This window comes from Pecten maximus, chromosome 8 (genome assembly GCF_902652985.1).
Source record: "Pecten maximus chromosome 8, xPecMax1.1, whole genome shotgun sequence".
Taxonomy (NCBI): Eukaryota; Metazoa; Mollusca; class Bivalvia; order Pectinida; family Pectinidae; genus Pecten; species Pecten maximus.
Genome location: NC_047022.1, coordinates 12,188,477 through 12,200,129, shown reverse-complemented (window position 1 = coordinate 12,200,129; position 11,653 = coordinate 12,188,477). Strand labels below are relative to the sequence as shown.

The window sequence follows — 11,653 nt, the reverse complement described above, 5'->3', positions numbered from 1 at the left end:
TTTAGCTTGCCATATAGATATATATCACATTTCAATCAATTTAATATCCGTTTGACGATGATTACTTAATTCTTCCGCAGTGAGGATAGATACCCTCTAGTATTTAGTCAATTGACACAGAAAATTAACACTCATTTCTGGTGATTTTGTCATTTTAAGGTTTCCCCTATCATGCAGTCCAATATTGCTGACCAGTGTCCACAAGCAAGTCCTGAAAGAAACAAACTCAACAGGAAAAAACGGTCAATACTATGTCATCTCAAGTGCAACGATAATAACCGTTTTATATATGTTTTAGCAATAAAAATTCAATGCTGAATGTTACGAAAGCTTATTTCTGCAATTTTTTTTAGAGGAAACCAACAATAGACAATAGACTTAGGTCGTATGAACGAAATAGCTATCTACATATTCCGAAAGCTTATTTCTGCAATTTTTTTTTAGAGGAAACCAACAATAGACAATAGACTTAGGTCGTATGAACGAAATAGCTATCTACATATTCATCTCAAGTGCAACGATAATAACCGTTTTATATATGTTTTAGCAATAAAAATTCAATGCGGAATGTTACGAAAGCTTATTTCTGCAATTTTTTTTAGAGGAAACCAACAATAGACAATAGACTTAGGTCGTATGAACGAAATAGCTATCTACATATTCCGTGGAAGATACGTAGATATGCACCATGCTATCGTTTACTGTGTCCTTCTGCAGTTTCCAGTCTTTTGTTGCTGTTGTTTTTCTTATTATTATTCCAAACAAAAAGACATAAAATACAATAATTCGTGTTAAATTAGATTATTTTATGTGAATAGATGATAAAGAAAAACACAATTTACGGAAATGAAACGGTGACTATTTTTCGACTGATGTATGGTTAGGAAAATAAGCACATAAAACGGTGTTTTCATACTGTATTCATAGTGTTTTCATGGTCAAATGTATGAGAATCAACACTGAGAATGTAAATATATGCTCATATATCTTTATTAAGACGAATCTATCTTTTTGTTGCTCTGTTTTCTCCATATAGTTTTTCAGACTATTCAGTATGCCGAGTCATGTTGGATTAGTTGTAGGACTTCTACATATAATGTTCTGTAAATATATCTTAAGTTAGTTTGTGGGGAACTGGGGGGATTACCACTGGGTTTAAATTTGGGCCATAATGATAGAATCGACACATCGAATAATAAGTAAGACACACTATGCTATATCATATACTGTAGTTATCATTATACACTACTGTTTAAATGTATTAAAATATGTTTTATAAATGCAATTGATCACATGTTTTAGAAAGTCAACTGTTATGTTTTCCATACACTTAAAGAGTTGTTAATACAAACTTGGAAAACGACGTTTTAATTCTAAAGGGACCAACAAGATAAGCAAGATATTTACGTTTACAAAAATACATGTCGGATCGCCCTACAATCTAATTAAAATTTAAATGCCTGCTAATACAGAATTTATTTGCTTGTACCACAGATTTAAGTCGTTTTTTTTTTGTCAATGTAGATTCTATTCGAAATTACATAGGAGGAGTCAAACCACGTCACCTTTTACTTAATGTAAAGTTCAATGTCAGATAGTATGGACTTTGATAGTTTGTCGAGGTTGAACCCACACTGTCAAATTCAAGCCAATCCTATCATCCCCAGATTCTTTGTCAAATTTAGCAATATGTAGATTAGAAAACCGAGAGGATGTAACACTTTGGCGCATGTTTTATTCAGTTTTTATCCCGTGCTACGGAAGTTAAGTTTGATGCTAAACAGAAGAAGCAAATTTGATCTTAGCAAATACCTTTTGAGACAGGATATCTTAGTAGAAGGAAAGGTCCTTCTGATTGTTCTAAAATGGTCGAACACCGATCAATTTGGACGTATGATTGTGCGTTCTTCACTGGTCGCCATTTCTGGGTCTTCTCTTTGTCTGTGTCAGGCCTTTATTCCCACGAGAGCTTTAAATCCAGCTCATCCGAATGATCCTGCCTTTTTATGACAAAGGGCAAGGAATTAGAACCTATTGGTTATTTCTTGTTTCAGGAAAAGCTACGATATTTCATACTAGATGCATCTTCCTTTTTCTTCACACTGTAGGGGAGAGGCCACTTGGTCTTTTCTTCAGGGATTCCACGGAAGATGATTCAGTTACAGGGGGATTGGGCTAGTGAAGCCCACAGAACCTTTTTTTTCATCGAAGACAAGCTCGATGTCTGCGGAAATATGAGGGATTTTATACTTGCTTTGCAGCCTTTGATTTGTCAGCATTCCGCAGGTTTTTTTCGGGCTTGGTGGCCCCTTAAAAAATATTATATTTGTGTCTTTGTGTTTAATTTGGTGCATGTGTAGTCCTCCTATATTACTTATGTGTATTTAATTTTTCTTGTGTTCAATTTTTTGAGCTGGCTTTGTTAAATAAAAATGTTTCAGCTGTATGTTTGTCATAATATGCTATACAGAAGTCAATTGGGGGTTGATATGCTATAGTTTGTGTGATTAAGTGAATTATTACGATCATGCAGTGTCATGTTGCCTATCTTTGACTAGACAGGGGAGGAATTACTGATCAACATACTGTATTATATAACATCAGTTGATTTTTTTCAAATTCTTATTTTTTGTTTACTATATTTTTCTATACTTTTTATTTGACAATTTCCTTATTTTTTTCTTTCCTAGCAAACTCTCGTTTCCTTTGTATACCCACATCTCCCGTCGCTTTTCATCATTTGTTTCCTTTTTAAACACCACCTGCCATCGCTCCCCATCCCCTGTACCCTTTTGTAAACCCGATCTCACACCCGTCCCAAACCCCCGATCACGTTTTAAACCTTCATCTCCAATCGCTCGCCATCACTTGTTTCATTTGTGAAACCCATCTACCATTACTCCTGGTGCCCTGTTCCCTTTGTAAACCCCCATCTCTCCCGACCCTTCCCGTCCCATGTTCCTTTTTGAAACCCCCATTCACCATCCCTCCCCACTTCACGTTTCTTTTGTCAGTGGGGCCGTGAAAAAAGAGAAATCCCGCATCTTCGAGGTAACCGAATATATCATATCGAATTTTTACTGCTAGAACCATATTTTTATCAGAGTCTTCGAGTTTTCAGTGTTCAAGAAAAAGAAGTGTGACTGTAGTTATCAATTGCATCTTGAAAATAAGAGGAAATTACAAAAGAAATGTTACTTTCTATATCAAAATTACTATATTGATGGTTTCCTAGTTCTAACTCGAATAAACCAAAGCGTATTTCACGATTAAGTCATAAATTATCTTATTAAATCATTGAAAAAAAAACCCTGAACTGTTCGTGCTGATTGTCAGATATATATAGCTGAAGGACATCCATCTTGCCTTGCAAGGCTTCTGTTACATGTTCTAAATATATTCAATACTCACCGATATGCCTGGCGGTGTCCCATTGTCAGCGAACATGTTCTTACCTTGATGACGTAATATTACGCCGATTTGACCTGGATTTCCTAAATGTGCCCGGTTCTCAATGTAAATCCTTATACGTATTTAATTGATATTTGTCCATATTTTATAGCTCTCCATGTTTAATAATGATTGTTCATTTATTGTTTTTGCCCCTCACTCTTCTCTTGTTATAAATCTGTATATCTTTTTGCAGCTGTCAACGAGATATGGACATTGTTAATTAATACTGTAAAATGACTAATATAAAGGAGGCACAGAAAAACGTAAATGACAAGCTGTTGTAAACCCTTGTCTCGTCTAAATGTTAATTGTCTGAATATATCACAGTGATGAAAACTGTGTAAACAATCTGTGTGCGTTAGCTGCGGGGGACGTCTTGTCTTTACAAAACAATCGCTCTAAACAAGCGTATTAAGTATGACGAGGGCTTATCTCCTGTTCTCCATGATTGTCTGTGTCGCCGTCGGTAAGTAACGTCTGAAATACTATTTCCACTTTATTTTTAGAACTGCATATACAGTGTATATGTTGTGCATCTAAAATTTGTGCAGAGAGAAATTAGGAAGGGATTGATAACATATCTATTTTTAATTTCAATGTTAATATTTGTAATTACAAACGCTGTGAAATGATTGAATAAGATACTGTTTAAACTCTTCCATGTAAAGTTTCATAACTATAGCTAAGGGTAATTATATAACGTCTAACACAACCTTACATATTACGGACTGTTGGAATGCTACGTGAGCTTTACTGTTGAAAGTAGTGTGATGAATTTTGTACACATAAACATTATGTCGGCGGTTATTGTCTATGGAAACTTCTTTTTTTTTCTTCATTTCGACGAGTCTTCAGCTTTCATAAGAATCTGTTTTTCTATAAGTGCAACAATTTTGTAAAAGCATTTGCAACTCTGTAGCTAATTTCCAAGTTTGCTATTTTGACTCTAATGTTGAATTGAAAGTCTAGTGCATTCAAACTATGACTTTACAAACGAAGTGATGATTGTAGTATATATTTATTAATATTATCATTTAATGAATGCCATCGTATTGTAATACTGTAGCCAAGAGAGCATTTCACCTTCGTCAAATGTACTAGAAGAGGTGTACACTAATTGGCTAATAAACTGTAATTGGATAGTCAAATTTTAGGCGCATGACTTACCCTCGATTCACATGTACCTGACAAGGGACAGGATATAGCACGATTGCACGTTAGCTCTTTGCAGTAAGCACCAACTAAATATGTGGACCATAGTATCTAACACATCCTGATCAATGCAATAGAATATTTCGCAATAAGGGCATGATGTCTATCATAACGCTTTACTATGGGTTTCATCAACCTGTATATCTTGTTGAAACTTTGTGTATTACATTTCCATCGGTAGTCCACATCTGCCACGGAAATACCGAATCAGCAGCAGTTAACGCCGTAGGCAGGTGAAGCAGGGATATAACTATCTAGAAATGGAAAATTAACGACTGGAAAGCTGCAATCTTTACGCTTAGCATGCAGCTTAGTTGTAAGCTGGCCTGCTGGCCCCGGTTTCTTCATGCACTTAAACTTTCCATAAAAAACATTACAAAATTTAAGAGCAAAATCTTAGTAAAGGAACCTATCTTAATTTCTGTAATACTTTCTTGTGCGAAACTTCAAATTAAGTGATATTGATGAATTGGCTCCTGGTTTTATGTTATATGTAAAATGGTACATTTGCCTTAAGACGAAGGGGTCCAGATTAATGGAGGTCCAAAGTGATCTGAATGTGTTATAACGTATATGTTGTGTTATATACAGCATATCTGCCTGGACCTATCTCTAAATTAACATTTACATATATAGCACAATGTGTCCAAATTGTGACAAATTTAGTTTAGACAAATTAATTTCATATGTAAATAATAATTCTTGTCGCGTAATAATAATTTCATAACATTTTTCACTTTAAAATCCTGGTTAGCTTCACAAAACTGTTACACAATTGCAGGATTTGGTTATTAAAGATAATCATCAAAACATTTAAAATATCACATTGTGGTGTTGTATGGTTTTAAGTGATATTATCTCGATTACTTGAACCCATAAGAATTAGACATCATAGAGGGTCATCCTGGGATAACAAAAACCTTTCACATCAGAGTAATTTCATCTGAAATGTATTCCGCTGTCTATTATATCTGGAGTAATGACACGTGTGACACTAATTACGTCATTGTTGCGTATTTAATTTCAAACTATAAATAAAATTTCAAAATTAATGAAAGAATTTAATTAAATTTCTTACAAGTATGTATATATATATGAAATGCACACTTTCGTTGATAAGTTGAAAAGTTAATATTTTATATAGAAATAACAAGTGTATTTAAAGAGCGTGGCTTGGCATCCTTTATAATTACTCCGCACTTGTGAACGATACCAAACATTTTCAAGTTAATCCTTATAACTCAATCTTCTGTGTTCTTCAACACACAGAGGGACACACTTTGGTCCAGCTGGTATAGACATAGTGTTAGAAGTCCTGGTCATCAAATTCAACAAAGATGCTGTCGATCAAAAAAAAATCATTTTCACGATTTTATCTTTGTTATGTTCTCCGAATTGTGCTCCCGTATAGTTCATAACCGTGTTCTTACACGACAGTTCGCCTTTCTCGGAACAAAAAGCTCTCATCACATGAGAACGAAGTACCTTAAGTTTGTTAGAAGAAACGTTCTGTAGAAGGGGATGTTCAAAACAAATCAAAGGATCTTTCTCGAATTGCGCATTCCATTGATTCGACTTTTGGAGTAGAAAGTATCCTAATACGACTAAAACCCTGACATAGTTTTACTAAGGATGACTGTAAGAAGCTTAGAATAAGGTTTATTTGAACAATCACTGGATCCAGCAATAATATATTGTTTATCAGGATTATTATTAAGTTTAGAAATTTAGTATGATCGAGGTTGATCCGTATCCTTGTCACTATCAGGGATCACGAAATATTTCTATACTGAAACATGATTGGATAGTGTTTCGTCTTTAGAGAAACAGGACATGATGTAGGAAGGCCTACCTTGGTTGTCAAGCCAGCTTAGTTCGTTTGTAAACAGGATTTGTAGAAGGTTTTACAGATTTTTATCAGATGCTCTATCAAGTATCAAGTATTAGATATAAAGAATCAGTTATAAGGTTTGCTTACGTTGTGGTGATCAGTTTAATTTACATGTATTTTTAGGTCAATTCAATGTTATGTCCCTTAAATTAATAATTTCAAATCAGTAGTGATTGCATAGTTGTTAAAAATATATATCATAACGACGTCAAACTAATGACATTGCAAACAATTGTACCTGTCATTCATGGCGGATATGAATGTCTCAGTTTAGAAGGTTATATATTGACACTGTTTAGTCAGGGAAGTACACTATCTGGTGTCACCCTGTCCGTCTCATTACATTTACAAGATATCTGTCCTTTTTACAATTTTTGATTAACTCAAATTTACTCAAATCGTGACCACAAGTCGTGACCCGATTATCGTGATCTGATGTCGTGACCTGGTTATCGTGATCTGATGTCTTGACCTCATAATCGTGTTCTTAAATCATGACATGAATATCGTAATCTAAAGTCGTGACCTTATTATCTTAATCTAAAGTCGTGACCTTATTATCTTGATCTGAAATCGTGACCTGATTATCGTGACCTGAAGTCGAGACCTGATTGTCGTGATCTCAGGTGGTGACTGGATTATCGTGATCTGAAGTCGTGAACTGATTTTTGTGATTGAAGTCGTGACCCAATCATCGTGATCTGTAGTCGTGATCCAATTATCATAATCTGAAGTCGTGACTGATTATCGTGATCTTAAGTTGTGACCCGATTATCGTGATCTAAAGTCGTGACGCATGACCGAATCATCGTGATTTTAAAGTCGTAACCTGATTATTGCGATCTGAAGTCTTGACCCAATTATCGTGATTTGAAGTGGTGACCCAATTATCGTGATCTGAAGTGGTGACTTGATTATCGTGATCTGAAGTGGTGACCCAATTATTGTGATCTGGTGTCGATACCTGATTATCGTGACCAAATTATCCTGATCTCTAATCGTGACCTGATTATCGTGTTCTCAGGCCGTGACTCGATTATCGTGATCTGAAGTCGTGATCTAATTATCATGATCTGTAGTCGTTACCTGATTATCGTGATTTGAAGTCGTGACCATGCTATCGTGGTCTTAAGTTGTGACTCGATTATCGTGATCTAAAGTCGTGACTCAATTATCATGATCTGTAGTCGTGACCCGATTATCTTGATCTGATGTCGTGATCTGAAGTCATGACCGAATCGTCGTGATCTAAAGTCGTGACCTGTGATCTGGTGTTGAGACCTGATTGTCGTGACCAAATTATGGTGATATCAAATCGTGACCCGATTATCGTGATCTGTAGTCGTGACTCGATTATCGTGATCTCAAGTCGTGACCCAATTGTCATGATCTGATTTCGTGACCCTATTACCGTGATCTGATATCGTGACACGATTATCGTGATCTGAAGTCGTGAACTGAGTTTTGTTATTGAAGTCGTGAACTGATTATCGTTACCTCGAGTATTGAACTGCTTTGCGTTTGAAGCTTGACGTCTGTGCAGAACCCTGCTTTAATAATGTAACTGGATTTCAAGTTGTGCTCGATACAATATTACATATACTGTGTGTTTTACGTCCCGGATACACGATATAACACTCGTGTTTCGCTCGGACAAATCCATGTCTCTCCAAAAAACATTTATATTACCATCACCTGTTTTATATTGAATACATATTAATTTAATCTTAATTAAATCAAATTAATTAAACGTTATGTACCTATAATTTGTATTGTTGATACATTTTATGGATAAGATAAACATAGGCATACTATTATACAATATCTTTTGTTTTTTGCTTTACTGGTTTTTTTTTGCTATTATCATTATCTCTGGGAAGTTTCTTCTTAAAATTATTTGTTTGAATAACTGTCTTCAACAAGATAATTATTAAAGACCAGCTTTCCATTACAAAATAATGGTACACAGTTCAATGTTGCTAGACAACGTATCCATACCTTAATTTATCGTAAAATATCATGTATATTAAAATGTTCATGTTCCAGGTAGATTAATCTATAACTCTTTTAATCACCTACCGGATGAGGACACATTTATATGTTGTAAGAGAGGGAACTGGGATTCATGTTTGTGTGAGGACCTCAGCCAGGCGGGTATTTGTATAGACAGACGATGCTACGGCTGTAAGGAATGTAAAGTACGTATGACCTTCATGTGCACGTGATCAACACGAGAACATTTATTATGTATTGTCATCAAATGTATACACATAGATGGTGAGGAATTGGTATAAACATTTTTTGACAGTCGATCGTTTAACCTCTTGTTCACCTCCCTAACGTTCTTCAGGGGCCGCGGTGGCCGAGTGGTTAAGGTGTCCCGACACTTTAACACTAGCCCTCCACCTCTGGGTTGCGAGTTCGAAACCTACGTGGGGCAGTTGCCAGGTACTGACCGTAGGCCGGTGGTTTTCCTCTGGGTACTCCAGCTTTCCTCCACCTTTAAAACCTGGCACGTCCTTAAATGATCATGGCTGTTAATAGGACGTTAAACAAAACAAACCAAACCCTAACGTTCTTCAGTAAATGTGATGTTTCGATATACGGTACAATCTAAGATATTTCGATATATTCATAGCCTGCTAAGTAATAAATCGACATACCGTTTTTTGGAAAAAAAATTGGATAGATTAAATCCTGGGCATTTAAAGGAGGGGAGACAATTTTGGTAATTTCGTGGCGAGTCCGTGATCATCTCATCTCTAGGTAGTATGTTATCCAATGATTACATTCTGTGTCGTCACTTAAATATGAAGGTTAAGACGTTATATGATAATTTAATTATTGTTATTTACATACAATTTCAATATCATTGGAGTAAAAAGTTTATTTTGCGGGTTTTTTTTTATTAAGAAGTGTAAGGTTTTAAAGATAAAAAAAAGGTGAAAAATTAGGTGACGTAGTGACACGAGTGTATTTCGGCACAAGAAGAGGGTAACATTGTACTTCAACTTCTTATAACACCGATGGTCCATTTCTACAGGAAAAAAATGCTCTACATTCCGGACAACGCTTATCTTTACATCATGCCCTGCATTTGTCATGGAACATTAGGTGACCCATGTCCGACACTGTTACAAACCTACACCGTGTCCTTTAGACGACAAGGGGCATTATGTGACCAATTATGTACAGTAGTATCTTGTTTCGCCCTGTTGATATGACGGATCGTGACGCCCTTCCTTGTTATAGCAAGCTGTCTCGCCCACTGTTGTACCAACTGAAGTATTAGAGGTCGTAACAATGATTTTTTGCAATGTCTCATCATAGCCTCTTGGCGTCTTTCCAATAAAGTTCGATTTATTAACTTTGTGTGCTGACTCGGGACAAATTTGTTATCGTTGATTCCTTTTGGTGAACTATAAGCGAATCTGTATCAACAATTGGTATTGTCATCAAATCTGGAATAGTGCTCGATAGTGGCAGGTTTCATTGTGTTCGAGTAGACAAATGCGCAATGGATACCTCACCTGCAGTTTTTTTTGTCTCGACCTCATGTAGACATTGGCTTTATGGCAAAAGCATGTTCTATTATTCTTGAAGAAGTTGCCCCTAACCCTCCATCTGCCAGAAAAAGTCATAGAAAGTAACAAACGTTTCCTGTTTAAATTCATTTAATATACACTTGAGGAGAAGGCGTAATTTGTTGCATAATGTAAACAATATACGTGGTAAGTTAGATAATGATCGTAAGTACTATCACTACTCGTCATTATGGCTGTCCATTTTTTAATAATTATTATACCAAACATAACATGCACACAATGTATTCTTTCTTTGCTTGTATCTGTTTTCCCTTCTTTATATTTTTCAGGTAAAATATTTAAGTGATCTTCGCGCGTAAGAAAGATTTGCTGTCCCTAAATCTTAAACAAGGATTGGAAGTGGGAAACATCCTGGAATTTTTAAAAACATTTATATGTTAAAGAGGATCAAAGACATGACTTTGGACAAACGTATACGGGACAATACCTGGAATCCAGACAGCCGTTTGATGAACACAATTTGTCTTTAATAAGCATGTACATTTTACACAACTAGAAGTATTTATTTGATATTGATTTGCAGTGAAAATATTCTGTGATTTTTAGTGATATCTTCATACAACTTACGGTGCAAGTTATCTACAATATATATTTATACCGTTTCACAGGAAATGGTGAAAATATTCTACAATAAATGGTGATCGCGTTCTATAAGAAATGATGATAGCGTTCTATAGGATAATAAATGACGATTGCGTTCTGTAATAAAATGATGATAACATTCTACAACAAAAGATGTTAATATACAATAAATTGTGAACATATACTATAACCTATATGATGAATAAATTTTAAATCCTTTTTCATTTTAAATATACATCTACTAACGTGACCAGCATTCGACATTTTCACATCGTTTTATGTAGAGCTATAGACAATTTTACTAAAATAAACATACATTTCAAATAGACTTGTCAAATTTTTTATGACATACTTTAAGAAAATGTTATCCTACAAATATCAGTACTGCATACATACAAATTTTAGCTGTAATCTCAATTTTATATTATTTTCCCGCTGAAAACATTTTCTCTAAATCACAATGTATCTGCTTCTGGTTAGTTTTTATAGAAAAAAAGTCCCCCTACTTTTATTATATCAACGTTGAGATGGGCTAATACACCTTTTTCTATAAATACTAACCAGAAGCAAACGCCTGTGGCTGAATTAAGATTTCGCTAAATAAATCAAGATTGTACTAATTGGAATTTAGATTGCTTGATGGCAAGTTCAAACGTGCGCCAATTGATCTTTACACCATTATATTCAAATCAACCTTTGCGCTATATAGTTTGAGTGCGCCAGAGCATAAACGTTTACAGATACAACAAGAGAATATTCAGTTATACAAACAAATCATGTCTTTACTGCAGAATGTTAACAAAGCTTAAGTGCACCAAATTTAATACCCGCCAACAAGCTCCGACTGGAACAACCGCGAAATATTAGCCCCGTGGTATATAAAAACATAGTGTGAAAAATTACAAAAACA

The 11,653-nt window shown here is 35.1% G+C and overlaps 1 long non-coding RNA gene across 1 annotated transcript; it reads left to right on the top strand.

Moving 5' to 3' along the window:
• Positions 1–3,724: 3,724 nt before the first annotated feature.
• LOC117332474 lies at positions 3,725–8,757 on the top strand. Its single transcript, XR_004533741.1, has 2 exons — positions 3,725–3,919; positions 8,603–8,757. It is a non-coding gene; the product is annotated as an uncharacterized LOC117332474 (long non-coding RNA).
• The last annotated feature ends 2,896 nt before the right edge of the window (positions 8,758–11,653 follow it).